We start from the raw sequence: 12,124 nt of genomic DNA on the forward strand, positions 1-12,124 counted from the left end.
GTCCATATGGCATCAGGTTGAGTCTGTATCTATCTCCTGTTGTAATAAGCTGTCAAAACCAATTATCTCAGTAAAGCTTTTCTTGTATCTTTACATCTCATTAACTGGGGGGTCCTGCTCTCTGTCTTGCTGGCACCTCATGAAGAGTCAAAAGCAGGAGCAGGAAATGACGTGATGATTCAAACTACAGAAATTCAATGTCGTATGTCCAAAGAAAGATTAGATTGGTTTAATGGAGGTTGGAAGGGACGTAGCATATATGGAAGTATGCTGTTTGTTCCTGCTGATGTTGTCACGGGAAATGGTGGGAAACAGAAAAATAGATATGAATTTGTGAAGTGACCCAAGGGCAGAAAACAGCAACACAAAGGCACCAGTGGGAAAAAGGACTGTTTAAGATGGCTCTTAGCTATAGAATGGAGCAAGGTGAAATTAAATATCAAGTAAATATCATCAAGATCTGCTTGAGTGTGGAACAGCCTGCAGAAAGAAACCGGGAGAGCCTTTGCTTAAGCTACTCAAAACTAGCCTGAACAGGGTGCAGGGAGATATATGCTACAGAGAACAACTATGCAACAGCCATAGGGCTGCAATGATCTAATAGTTCTTTCCCACCTTTAATCTCTGTAATCCTGCAGTTAATCATCATATATTAATTGTGAAATCTCTGCTCAGACCATTTGTTAAGCCTCTGTCTAACTAGTGAAATTTTATATTCGCTAGACGAGGACAAACCTAGGAGTTTTAATCCAAAATTGTGCCAGCTGGTGGGCTTGGAGCCATGATTTTGCAGGCAGAAATTTGGATCCGGGTCCGAACTTTGCATGTCTACAATGGGCCAGTCTGAAATGCGGCTTCTTTGTTTCTGCCTTGTGCCACTGTAAAAGCTGCTGCCAAGAGATATAGATAGTGAATCAGAGACAGGTTCTTTTCCAGAGCAGTGACAGTGACTAGCAATTACAAATAGCTTTGGACCTCTTGAATGTAAGGGCGTGAACAGAGGCTGTTTTTTCCTCATGCTATTTTTCCCTTGCATCCTCCCCACCATTTCTTTAGAAGTGCAGAGGTTGGGACTTGGGTGCGATGAAGACAGAAGTGGCCAGAAAAGAGTCCAGACCGTCTGCATAATAAAGCCAGCTTCCTGGAGCTACAGGAAGCGCTTCCTGCAGTCTGTGAGCTGCAAAGCATCAAGGTGGCAGGGGCAGCTGCAACCTAGAAATTTGTTTTTGTCATCCTGAAAGATGATCATAGATCTGTTAGCAACCCCCTGGCACTATGTAGGCTTGCACAGCAATTACTTCTGCAATTACTTCTACATCACCCTGCTGCTTGTAAACTTTAAGAATATCCCAGAAATAATATTGAGTTTTGGGCTGACGGGTTCCCAAGCAATGAACTGTCAGATGAGCTGTGGCCTGTTGCTCTTCTTCAGTTGTGGAGCAGGTGCAAAGGAAAGCAAATAGCCCTGGTCTCCTCCCTCGTGATTGAAGGCTTGTTGCTGGATGTTGAATGTAAATTGGAGAATGTGGTGATGGCAAAAGGGACACCAAAAGTGGAGTGGAAGGACACAGAGAAGGGAGAGAAATGTGCTGTAACTGGGTCATGAACTGAAACATATTTCTCTGAAATTTGCTGCCTCCCTCCTCTGACTCAAGTCATGGACAAGTAGCTTCTATTTAGATTCCCTTTCCCTCCTTTATTTCACCACCAGCTTCACATTACTCTTCCTTTGGTTTTCTTTGAGCTGGTCTCCCTGATGATGTTTTTCTATACATATGGACTAGTCCTGATGCAGTCACAGAAGCGCAAAGGCCTGCCGTGTTCTTACCTTAACCACAACTTTCTGAACATTTTTATTAATAATTCCGTTTTCCTTGCCACATTACCTGAGGGTCCTGAAAACCACATTCGGTAACTCTGACTTCCCTTGCAAACTTAGTATTCCATGCACACTAAATGCAGCACAGATAAAAGAAGCCAGGTTTTTGCATAAAAGTTGATACTTTTTTTCTGTGCTTCCCGCAATGAATATGACAGGATATTGTTCAAGAATGCACTAATGTCTCGATGATTTTTGCATCCAGATTATGCACATTAGTAACATGAGCAGTTCCTGGGTATGAATAGATGAGCTCCTTATGGGATTTTTCGCTGTGTCAAGCATGGGAAGCAGGTGAAGCTGGAGGAACTGGAAGGAAGCAGTTTTGCTTACAAAGACTGTCATACCGAGTTGTTTTCTTTCACCCAGAGACTTCTTCATGATCTGAAGTTTGTGAGTGGTTTTTGTATGTGAGTTCAGTTTCTTCCCAATGTTGCTTTTGGGGTGCAAAGCTGAGGCTTGGAGGAGTTGAGGCAGTTGAGTCATGGGAGTCAGTGCAATGCTGGCGAAACTGTCAACCCTCCCCAGCCCCTGACTCGTTCCTGGTGGCTCCAGGAAGAAGAAGCAGCAGTTGGTTATTCAGGGACTGCTTCAGGAGAAGGACTGCATATCATTCTGCAGCTTCTGCAGATCAGCTGATAAAAGGCTAGAAAGAAGCTCTGCAAAAAAGAAGAAAGAAAAAAGAGCTTTGCCTTACCCAGCCTTAATGATGGCCCAGAACACTTACTGGGGAGGCCAGATGACCAATAAAAAACCCACAATTCAGTTATGCCCTGGGAATAGAGTAAACTGAGTTCAGCAATAAAGCAGCTTTTGTACAAGTTGGGAGGATGCTGTAACATGCCAGGGTATTTTGCTAGTAGTGCCTTTCAGCACTGTTATGGCAAGTTACGTTTTGCCTGGGCTATGTCCAGAGATGATCTTCCTTTTGTATTTCTTCTTTTTCCATTAATAAATTTTCTGTTGCATTCAGCTACAGAGTAGACACAGTTTATGTGTTTGCCTGGCATTCTTAAGCAGTGGAGTTGGAAGTCAGGCTAAAGGAGTCCTTGGTAGAGGAGCGTGTTAGCGTAGTAGTGCTGCATCGGCCAACAGATACATTAATTAGTTAGCAAAAGTTATGAGCTAAAACCCACCCCAATATTTTGTACTAGCTTTCTTAGTGGCCCCAAAAAGAGATGTCTTCACCATCTTTCCAGTTATGTTCTGGACTACTGGTCTGTGCCTTTCCTGATTTTTTTTCATGATCCTTCCATTCAGTGGACTTTTCCTGGACTGCCTCAGGAAAGGTCATGTCCTGTTTAAGAACACTGTCTCTGGGCAGGAGGCAGGGATAGCCTTGTCCTTGCACATAACTAACTTCCACAAATTCAACCTCATGATGAGCGCGTGTTGAAGTGGGGCTCTGTGTCCAGGGCAGTCCTTAGATAATGGCCCAATTCATCAGGAACCATCATGAGCACCAGGTCTGGACCGCAGTGTCAGGGTAACTCTGCTCTCTTCTTGTCCTTCTCTCTCTTCTTTCTCTCCTGTGGTTGGTCCAATTTATGACTGTGGTAGGCTGACTGTGGCCAGCTGCCAGACACTGCCCAGCCACACTCCCAGTCCCCTCCTCAACAGGTTGGGGTAGAAATTAGTAGGAAGAAAAGCTTGTGGGTCAAGATAAAGATAGGGAGATCACTTGTCAATTCCCGTTACAGGCAAAAGAGACTCAACTTGGGGAAAATTAATTTATTGCCAATTAAAATAGAAAAAAAAAAAAAAAAGACAAACCAGCATCTTCCCTCCCTCCTTTTTCTCAGACTCAACTTCATTCCCAACTCCTCCACCTCCTCCTCCTGAGCAGTGCAGGGCATGGGGCATGGGAGTTGCAGTCAGTCAGTAATGGGTCCTCTCTGCCACTCCTTCCTTCTCACGCTGTTCCCCTGTTCCAGTGTGGGTCCTCTTCATGACCTTCACCATGGTCTGTCCACTGGCTGCAGGGGGACAACCTGCTCCACCATTGTCCTCTCCATGGAATCTCTGCTCTGGCACTTGCAGCACCTTCTCCCCCTCCTTCTTCACTGACCTGGGTGTCTGCAGGACTCTTTTGTACATTTTTTTCCTCACTGCCTGTGTGCTGTTTTGCCCTGACACAGGCTTTCCCCAAGGTACCACCACCTTGGCTGAGGGGCTCAGCCATGCCCTGTGGTGGGGCTGCTGGAGCCGGTTGTGTTGAGCACTGGGCAGCCCCAGCCTCTCCTCACAGAGCCTGCCCTGCAGCCCCCCACCCCCGCACCAGTGCAATAACTTCCACTCAGATGGTCAAAGTCCCTTCTGAGGGGCAGAAGTCAAGTTTTTGCTCTCTGTAACCCAGCAGTGATGTGTTGTGGGTGCCTGTGGGTGTTTACTGCTGCCTTCAGCAGGTCTTGCTGAGAGAGGGAGCTGTGGATGGAGACACCAAGCACAGCGTGGAGGCATGCACCAGAGCAGACAGTGCCAAGAGGGGCTTGTGGTGGAGGCAGCTGGAGGTACGGTAGCAAGGTGTCCCTGGAGGAGGGAGAAGGTTGTCTGAGAGGGTAGTGATGGGCCGTTGGCAACACGAATCCTGGGGCTGCAGCTTCCTTGTGGTGCAGGTGCTGCTGCATGGAGCACACGGAGGTGTGGATGTGTGAGCACACAGCGTGTGCTACGCCATAGCAAATTAATCACCTTGGCCCCAGAGTGCTTCAGTCCTGATTTTTTTTTTTGCCTTTTAAGGCTTCATTACAGACTGGGGACCTTTGCCGTTTGTGCGCATGACCATGGTCAGAAGTCTTCTTCCTTTAGAAGTCACAACTTGCCACCAAGTAAGTCTCTCTTTGGCACTTGCTGTTGGTCAAGCGTTGCCCACACTGTTGTGCCCTGTGGAAGGCAACGCTCAACAGGGATTTATCCAACACCCTCACAAAGGAGGTGAGGGTGGTTTTTTTTCCCCTGGTCTGAAAAGATGGCAGCAAGAGAGAAGCTATTGAAAAGAAGTATTTCAGGGAAAGGTGGAGCGGAGGCATGTGTGGCTGGAGGAAGGCTGGGGCTGGGACTTTTTGGATTTCCTGAAGCTGTGGGATGTGGGAGGCACTGTGGGTGACAGACTTGGACAGAGTTGAGGAAACAACCCAGCATGTGGTGGGCACTGGCCCAGGAGGAGTGTCGGCCACCCTTCTGCGGGAAGTGGTCCTCCCCTGCGCTGGGCAGTCATGGGTGAGGTGTGCTTCAGCTACCAGATCCAGCAAAACTAGCACCCAGCTCTGATGGCTTTGCAGGGCTGGTCTTGTTCCTGTTGTTCACACACAGCAGGGCCCTGGCAGTCTCCCATCCCCCGTTTGCAGACCAGTGCAGCCTGGCCCACAGAGCTGGGGGCTCCCAGCCTCCTGCCAGGGAATCCTGGGGGGCTGTGCGGCTCGGGGTTAGCGTGCACACCTGGGTAATGCTGCTACACCAGCTGCAGGAGCAGAAATCACTGTTTGCCAGTGTGTCTTCTGTGTTTTATGTAAGAAAAAGAGAGCTTTAACTCTTTTTCTTTCTAATCAAGAATTCGTCAAGAGAGCTGCAGTTGAGCATCAGTTAAAGTAACGTGCTAATGTGGGCTCCTGTTGAAGTTTGAGTTTTGCAGATGGTTGTGTTTTATAACATATACCAGCATGAACCAGACTCCTAGATCCAAATACCTCCCAGCTTTTAGATCTGAATCCTGTTTGTTCAGAACACTTCTACTTAATCATTAGTAAACCAGAATATGAAATGGCATCAAAGTGTGGCCATGAGCTAGAGATTTTGTCAGTGAGGTTTAACCTTTGCAGTTTCAGAGTCAAAGCTTTGCATAAAAGAGAAATTCTAGGGTAAATGTAAATAACACACACACACACACATCTGGAGGATTAGCTGTCTCTTGTCCAGAAATGCCACACCTTGTAATTAAAGAAGAGGCTGTTAGTATGCGACATAGGAATGCAGAGGGTGTGGACCATCTCAGATTTACAGGCTATCAAGTTTATGAAAGAGACTAAATGCTGTTTAGTGTTACAAAGGTGGTAAGACCTTTGTTCGGCATTGCCCCAAAAATCTGGCAAGCCTCTGATGGGAAAACAGTTTGCAAGTAAGGTCTTGCTAGAAAAAGAATCTGTAGGAAAAATTCAGTAGGGAAACTCCAGTAGCTTCTGAAATGACTTATTTTCTTCATGCACTGTGACAGGAAAATGGTGTATAGGCTGAATGTGAATGTGTGTGTGCAACTTGCCTACTGTGAACTGGAAAGTTTGACTGAATATTTTAATTTAACTTTACAAGTATCCATTAAAATAGAAGTACGTGAGTGAACGTTAGTGCCAAAATAAGTGCAACAAAAGCATTTCAGTATGTGAAAAACAGTATCTGTGATGAAGATCTGAAGCACAGAGCTGAGGAAATAATTTTGGTCATGTCCTTTCCAGTGAGTTGCTATACCTCACGATATTTATAGCTTTGTAGAATAATGAATATTAACACTTGTCATCTCACATCCAAAGTGTCATGTTCAAAAAGGGATTTGAACTCTAGAGATTAATGCAGTGAAAATTATGACAACATTTGGCTCAATGAAAGAAAAGCTTTGAGTTAACTGTAAAAGGCTCAAAATGGGTCCAAACTCAAGGAAAACCTTTTGTTGTTGTTGCCAGACCACCATGGTGACTCTGTGCTCCATGCCATTGTGTCCACATCTCAGATCTGGGTAAGGCTGCCTCCAGGACTCCTCTACAGGTCAGTTGTAACACCTGTCGCTGAATCTATTGAGTTTTGCAGTGGTTTTGGTACTCATGAATGGGCTAGAAAAGGTAATTGCACTAACAGGATACTAGAAAACAACCAGAGAACACTTGTGCAGCCATGCTCACTAGAAGTTTGCAGCAAGTCTCCTGCAATGAAGGAAAACTAAAGACTTGATTGTCTGACTCTCCTGCCTGGTGAATATGCTGTCTTTTTTCATTCTTTTGCATGGGCAAATGTTTCACTTTTCTGAAAGAATCACAGAAATCCCCTCCTCTCAAGGAGATTGGACTTTTAATGGGATAAAGAAACATTAGCTACAGTGCTCTGAGTGAAGGGGGAAGCAGCTGATTCAGATATCTGGAGTCTGGAGGGCACCATTATAATTCAAAGCTTGACCTCCAGTTGGGCAGTGTTTCCCTTCCATGCCAGGACTGGATTTGGTTGTGTCATTACAGGCACACCATTGTGAGGCCAGATTTTGCCCAGCTGCTACACGGGCGCACAAAGAGCTGAGAAAGCTGCAGGGAGCCTCTTCGTTGTGTGTTCCTGGACAGCGGCCAACCGACCATCAAAGGTTGCTCATTCCTTGAAAAAGCACAGGACTCACTCCATCCCCCAGCAATGCCATGATGGAAAGATGTCCAAAGAGAGATGGGAAGGGTATTTCCAGTGTCCCAGTTATGGGACAGAGTCTACCAGGTGGGCTGGAGAGGGAAATCTGCAGTGACAGAGAAGATAAACAACGCTGGAATGGGAGGGTGTGGAAAACCGTCTCTCAGGGACAAGATGTAAGGCATGATAGACCTTTTAATGGGTGAGCTGTCATCAAATTTCTTGCAATCTTTAGCAGTGTGTTTCAGTACACCTCTAACTGATTTTTACATGCATTTGCAAAAACTCCTGAAACTCATCTATAAGCTGGCCTGCCTTTGACCAGCACAGTTCTTTGTGTATGTGTTAGTTTGCATCAAATACAGCCTAATTCTTATGTAAAAATTCCATGGGAAAATCCAGGAATGACTGCATAACTGATTTGGTATGGCACTGGGCTTTAATTGTTTTCAGATTTCAGTTTTCAAGGCCAAGAAACCAAAACCCGAAATAACGTTTCATTTCTATCCCTTTGCAAACGGAGTCTCTGTGGAATGCACAACTGTAGCACTCAGCGCTGTATATAGAAAAGCACTTTCAGTGTCCTGCAGATGTCTGCTCAGTAGCTTCCATATGGCAAATTACTTGTTATTGGACCAGACCCTGCTCATGCTTGTGCAATTCTGTTGCAGTTGGCGAGGAGGTAAGGCAATCACAGCTCGATCTGGCCCTTTGGGTCAAATAAACTCTCTGCACACTCGAGTAGGGGTTTCAAGCTGAATAATGTAGCTGGAACAATTTCCAGCCCTCACTCACGCTGGTGCAGCCCCGCCTTTCAGAGCACTTGAAAGACTAACGGGTTCTGTAATAGGTTAAGAGTTCTCTGCCACCTGAGCGCTGGGCTAGGGTGGAAACTCTTGGATATTCCTGGCACCTGAGAAGCCTTTATTGGCCCAATGCAATAAACCAGTGGTCTTAGTGAGGCGAAGGACCAGATAATTATAGAAACAGAATCTGCCTCCAGAAACTGTTCTCCCTGTCAAGGCTGAAATATTTTGGCAGGGGCAGCTTCCTCAGTGTCTCTCAAGCTCTGTATTTTTTGTGGCTTAAGGGAACACTGCATTCACTCGGGGTTTTGAGCCACCAAACTCCATTCTGTTTTCTATTTATAATAGTTTCCATTTTGGTTTTTTGTGAGACTTCTGTGTGTATGTCTGAAACAAAGACCAACACTTGAATTTAGACTCTGCAACCCAGTCTTGCCAGTACCGGTGTCTGCGCAGCCTGGCTCCATGCCCAGTTGGTTTCATGCTGGTGGCACTACGATATGAGGAGGATTTTTTTTTATGGTGCTGAGTGATAGCTGGAAATTGTTTCTTACATTCAAAAACCTCATTTTGAGATAGTTTTTGACGCAAATGTGCTGGCTTCATGCAAGTTGCACCTGCCTAGTTCAGGTCAGGCCCAACCTAACAAATGGAAACTCATGAGAAGCCCTCCTGAGGATATCCTAGACTTTAAAGATCCTTCTTCCTATTTAATCAAAAACTTTGCAGTTTTGCCCAAGTAGAAAAGCTGAATTTGACCTAACATTTCTAGGTAGGTACTGCAGTTAAAGAAGAGTTCAAGCAAGGCACTGGGGCACTGGATAGATAAGGCAGAAATTCAGCGATCATAACTTGTCTGCTTTTGCAATACAGACAGTGGGGACACATAAAATAAGAAGGTTTGTTCTTCTGGCTACCTTGTTTTGGTTTGCAATTTGCAAATCATATTTGTAGCTCAGCTAATTTGGAAATGGCAGGAAACTCCAGTCTAGTTATGAAGAGACACTCACCATCTGCAGTCTAGCAGTACTTGCCAACTATATGTTTGGGACACAGCAGTCTAGGCAAAAGTAATATCATCTGACCCTAATATATCTATTTCTCAGTTTATGGTGTTGTAAGCGTGTCAACAGGGCAGCTCTCAAACATGGCACATTTTGAAACAAGTAAATTATAGCACTAATCTAATGGCTGATTTTGTTTTTCTGACCTACTTAATTAAAAAAGTGTCTAAAAATGGAAATTCTGTTTAGCTTAACGCGAAGACAGAGCTAGCTTTTTTTCTCCCAACATCTGTGTCCAGAAAGGAAGAAAAATCCTGTTTTGACTGGCCTTCCTCCACCAGTCTTTTTTTTTTTTTCTTGTCTAAAGCAAAGTAAGTTACATAAACATTCCACCTCTTTCCATAAATTGGCTGCAGTTTCTGAACAATAGAGTTACTGTGAAGAGAAGAAAACCACAGACACACCCCACAACTGTTGGTCACACAGCCAAAGAGAACTAAAGACACATTCTTTGAAAGTACCAAAAAGGAAATCCATGGTCTTAAGGCAAGACCTTTTATGTTATGTTTGGAAATGTTTCTCATTTCTCTCTTTCTTCCCCCACCCCCGCTTCTTCTTCAGCTTTCTTAGTTCAACATGTTTGAGGGAGTGAAATGGCTCTAGACAGAACTTTATTGTTTGTCGAGATGTGTTGATAGTATTTGTCAGTACTCACTAACCTGAGACTGGATAGTGAAAGAAAACTGAAAAGTGGGATTTTAGAAAGAGGAAAGAAAACATGTTACTAATAATGCCTTTGAGGCTTCCTCAGAATCAAAAAAATACGTCACTTGCAAGAAGAGAGAGGCTAAGACAGAAATCTCTGTTTAAAGCTGATAGTTCTCAGTTGTAAAAGTAATAATTCTCTTCAGAGAACAATAACTCTGCAGAAATAATTGTTTGCCTCTCTGAAGCATCTCAACATGCTTTGCAAATGGGAATTCACACCCATCACAGCCTGTGTTCCCCAGCTGGGCAAGCCAATGCACCAGAAAGTTAGATGGTTCTGTCAAAGTCACACTACAGGAATAAATACACCCTGAATTACTCTCCTCTGGTGTATCCACCAGCCTACACAGCCTTCTAAACACAGAATACCAAGTGGTTTGGCACTGTCTGTCGATATTCCCTCTTGGAGGCTCCAGGATTATGATCTCAATGAAGGCAAAGTTGCCACTGATCTTACTGGCAGTTAAGCAAGTGTAAAGTCAGCAGAATCCTGCAGGCACCAGCAATGCACAACAAAGCGATGCCTATAAATCAGTGACAAGGTGTCTACTCACCTCCTGCTTACTGGTATGTGCTGTGGATGTAACAGCAGCCCTGTACGCAGCTGTAAAACCCAGCTGCTCTCTAGCCAGCGAGAGGGCACCGTGGCGTTCGCCGGCTCGCTTTCGCAGCAGCCTACGCTCAAGTCTCCCCCCCGGCAGACCCATCTGGGCTTGAGCAGCCATCCCACACTCCTGATGGCTGCCAGGGCTCCCTGCTTCATGCCAGCCCTGCCATCGCAGCCCTCCCCGGTGGGGGCACTTCCCCTTGCGCCCCCATCTTCGCTCCGGAGCAAGTCGGAAGCAACATTCAAATTATCTGCAAGGAGTGTGCCTGCATTTCTGAGTGCATCTCTGCGTATATTATTGAATATGCTTTGTTCAGGAAAGCAGCAGAAGTGAGCAAATGTTACACCATCTAAGGAAGAAAACAATGAAAATAGCTGTTCTTCTATTAAGCTACGAGCAGAAAGCATGTTCACTTTTCTTCCCAAAAAAACCCCCAACCATTCAGAATAAACTTCAAATGTAAGGAAATAAAGGAAAGGCTTCTGAAAACTGAAGATTAATTTTTAGAACCTCAGGTGGTTCTCTGCAATTTTATTCTGTAGTCATAACTTGCAATTGTTTGTGTCATGACACTACTGAAACATTTAGGATTGGGCCCCTCTAAGATATACAGTGTACATAAGCTGCTCGCAGGCCTACAGCTTAAGATGGAACACAAACAAAGGAGGACAAAAATGAAGAATTATAATCACTTGCATGCTATTAAACCCAGATATATACAGAAGCTAATCTGGTTTTAGACCCTGCAGTGGCTGGTAGGTGCAGTACACAGCATGTGGACTGAAAAAGGTTAATTTTTTTCTTTTGCCTGCCAAATCATTTCTCTACTCCACCCTCAGTGTCCAACTTTCCAATCCCTGAGTCAGTGTCTGAAGTCAAAACAACCAGCTGGGCCTCACTGAACCTTTCACTGTGGGAAAGCTCAGCACAAAATGGCTGCATTGTTTCTCTGTAATCTTATCCTCAGTGTTTAATATCCTCAGCAATTCACAGAATTTTCAGGACTGTGTTTTGGTCCTGTGGGAAATGCTGACCTAAATGGTGTGAAGTTTTTGCTCTTATGTTATAAGGGAAAATATTATGAAAAAGTAAACTATGCATTTACTATCTCTGTTGATATATTTTACCTACCACTTTGAGCAAAAAGCTGCAGGATTGAACTACGAACACCTTTTTTTTCAGAATAATTCCTTAAACAGAATCTGATAACCTGCTAAAATGAAAGACATGACACTGGAAATGTACCTGTCATAAAGGATGTGTCATAGTAACATCTACTAATGGAGAATAGTTTGTCCCAAGATTTTCAAACTGCCTTACAAAATTACTCATGGGCAAAGCATGCAGTATCTATTAACGTCTAAAGAGCCTTATATAGGAAAAAAAAAAAAAAAAAAGAAAGAAAAAATGTGATTAAGGGTAGGATTACAGGGCACAGGAAGAATCTGAGAACAAGATGACACATATTAATTTTGGGGATGTTGTGTTGTAGCAACACTTCCAAAATTTTTAATATTGAGGTACAGCAAACAAAGGCCATGTTTGAAAAAACAGAGGAGGAACTCCAAATGTAAATAAATAGAAAATGTGGCACTTCAGTATAAGCAGTGTGTTACATTTTGAAGGTTGGGAGAAAAGCTCTGAGGGTATCTGCTGTGTGTCAGGCAAACAGGCATGCTTCCC

Source organism: Phalacrocorax carbo, chromosome 3 (assembly GCF_963921805.1).
Source record: "Phalacrocorax carbo chromosome 3, bPhaCar2.1, whole genome shotgun sequence".
Lineage (NCBI taxonomy): Eukaryota > Metazoa > Chordata > Aves > Suliformes > Phalacrocoracidae > Phalacrocorax > Phalacrocorax carbo.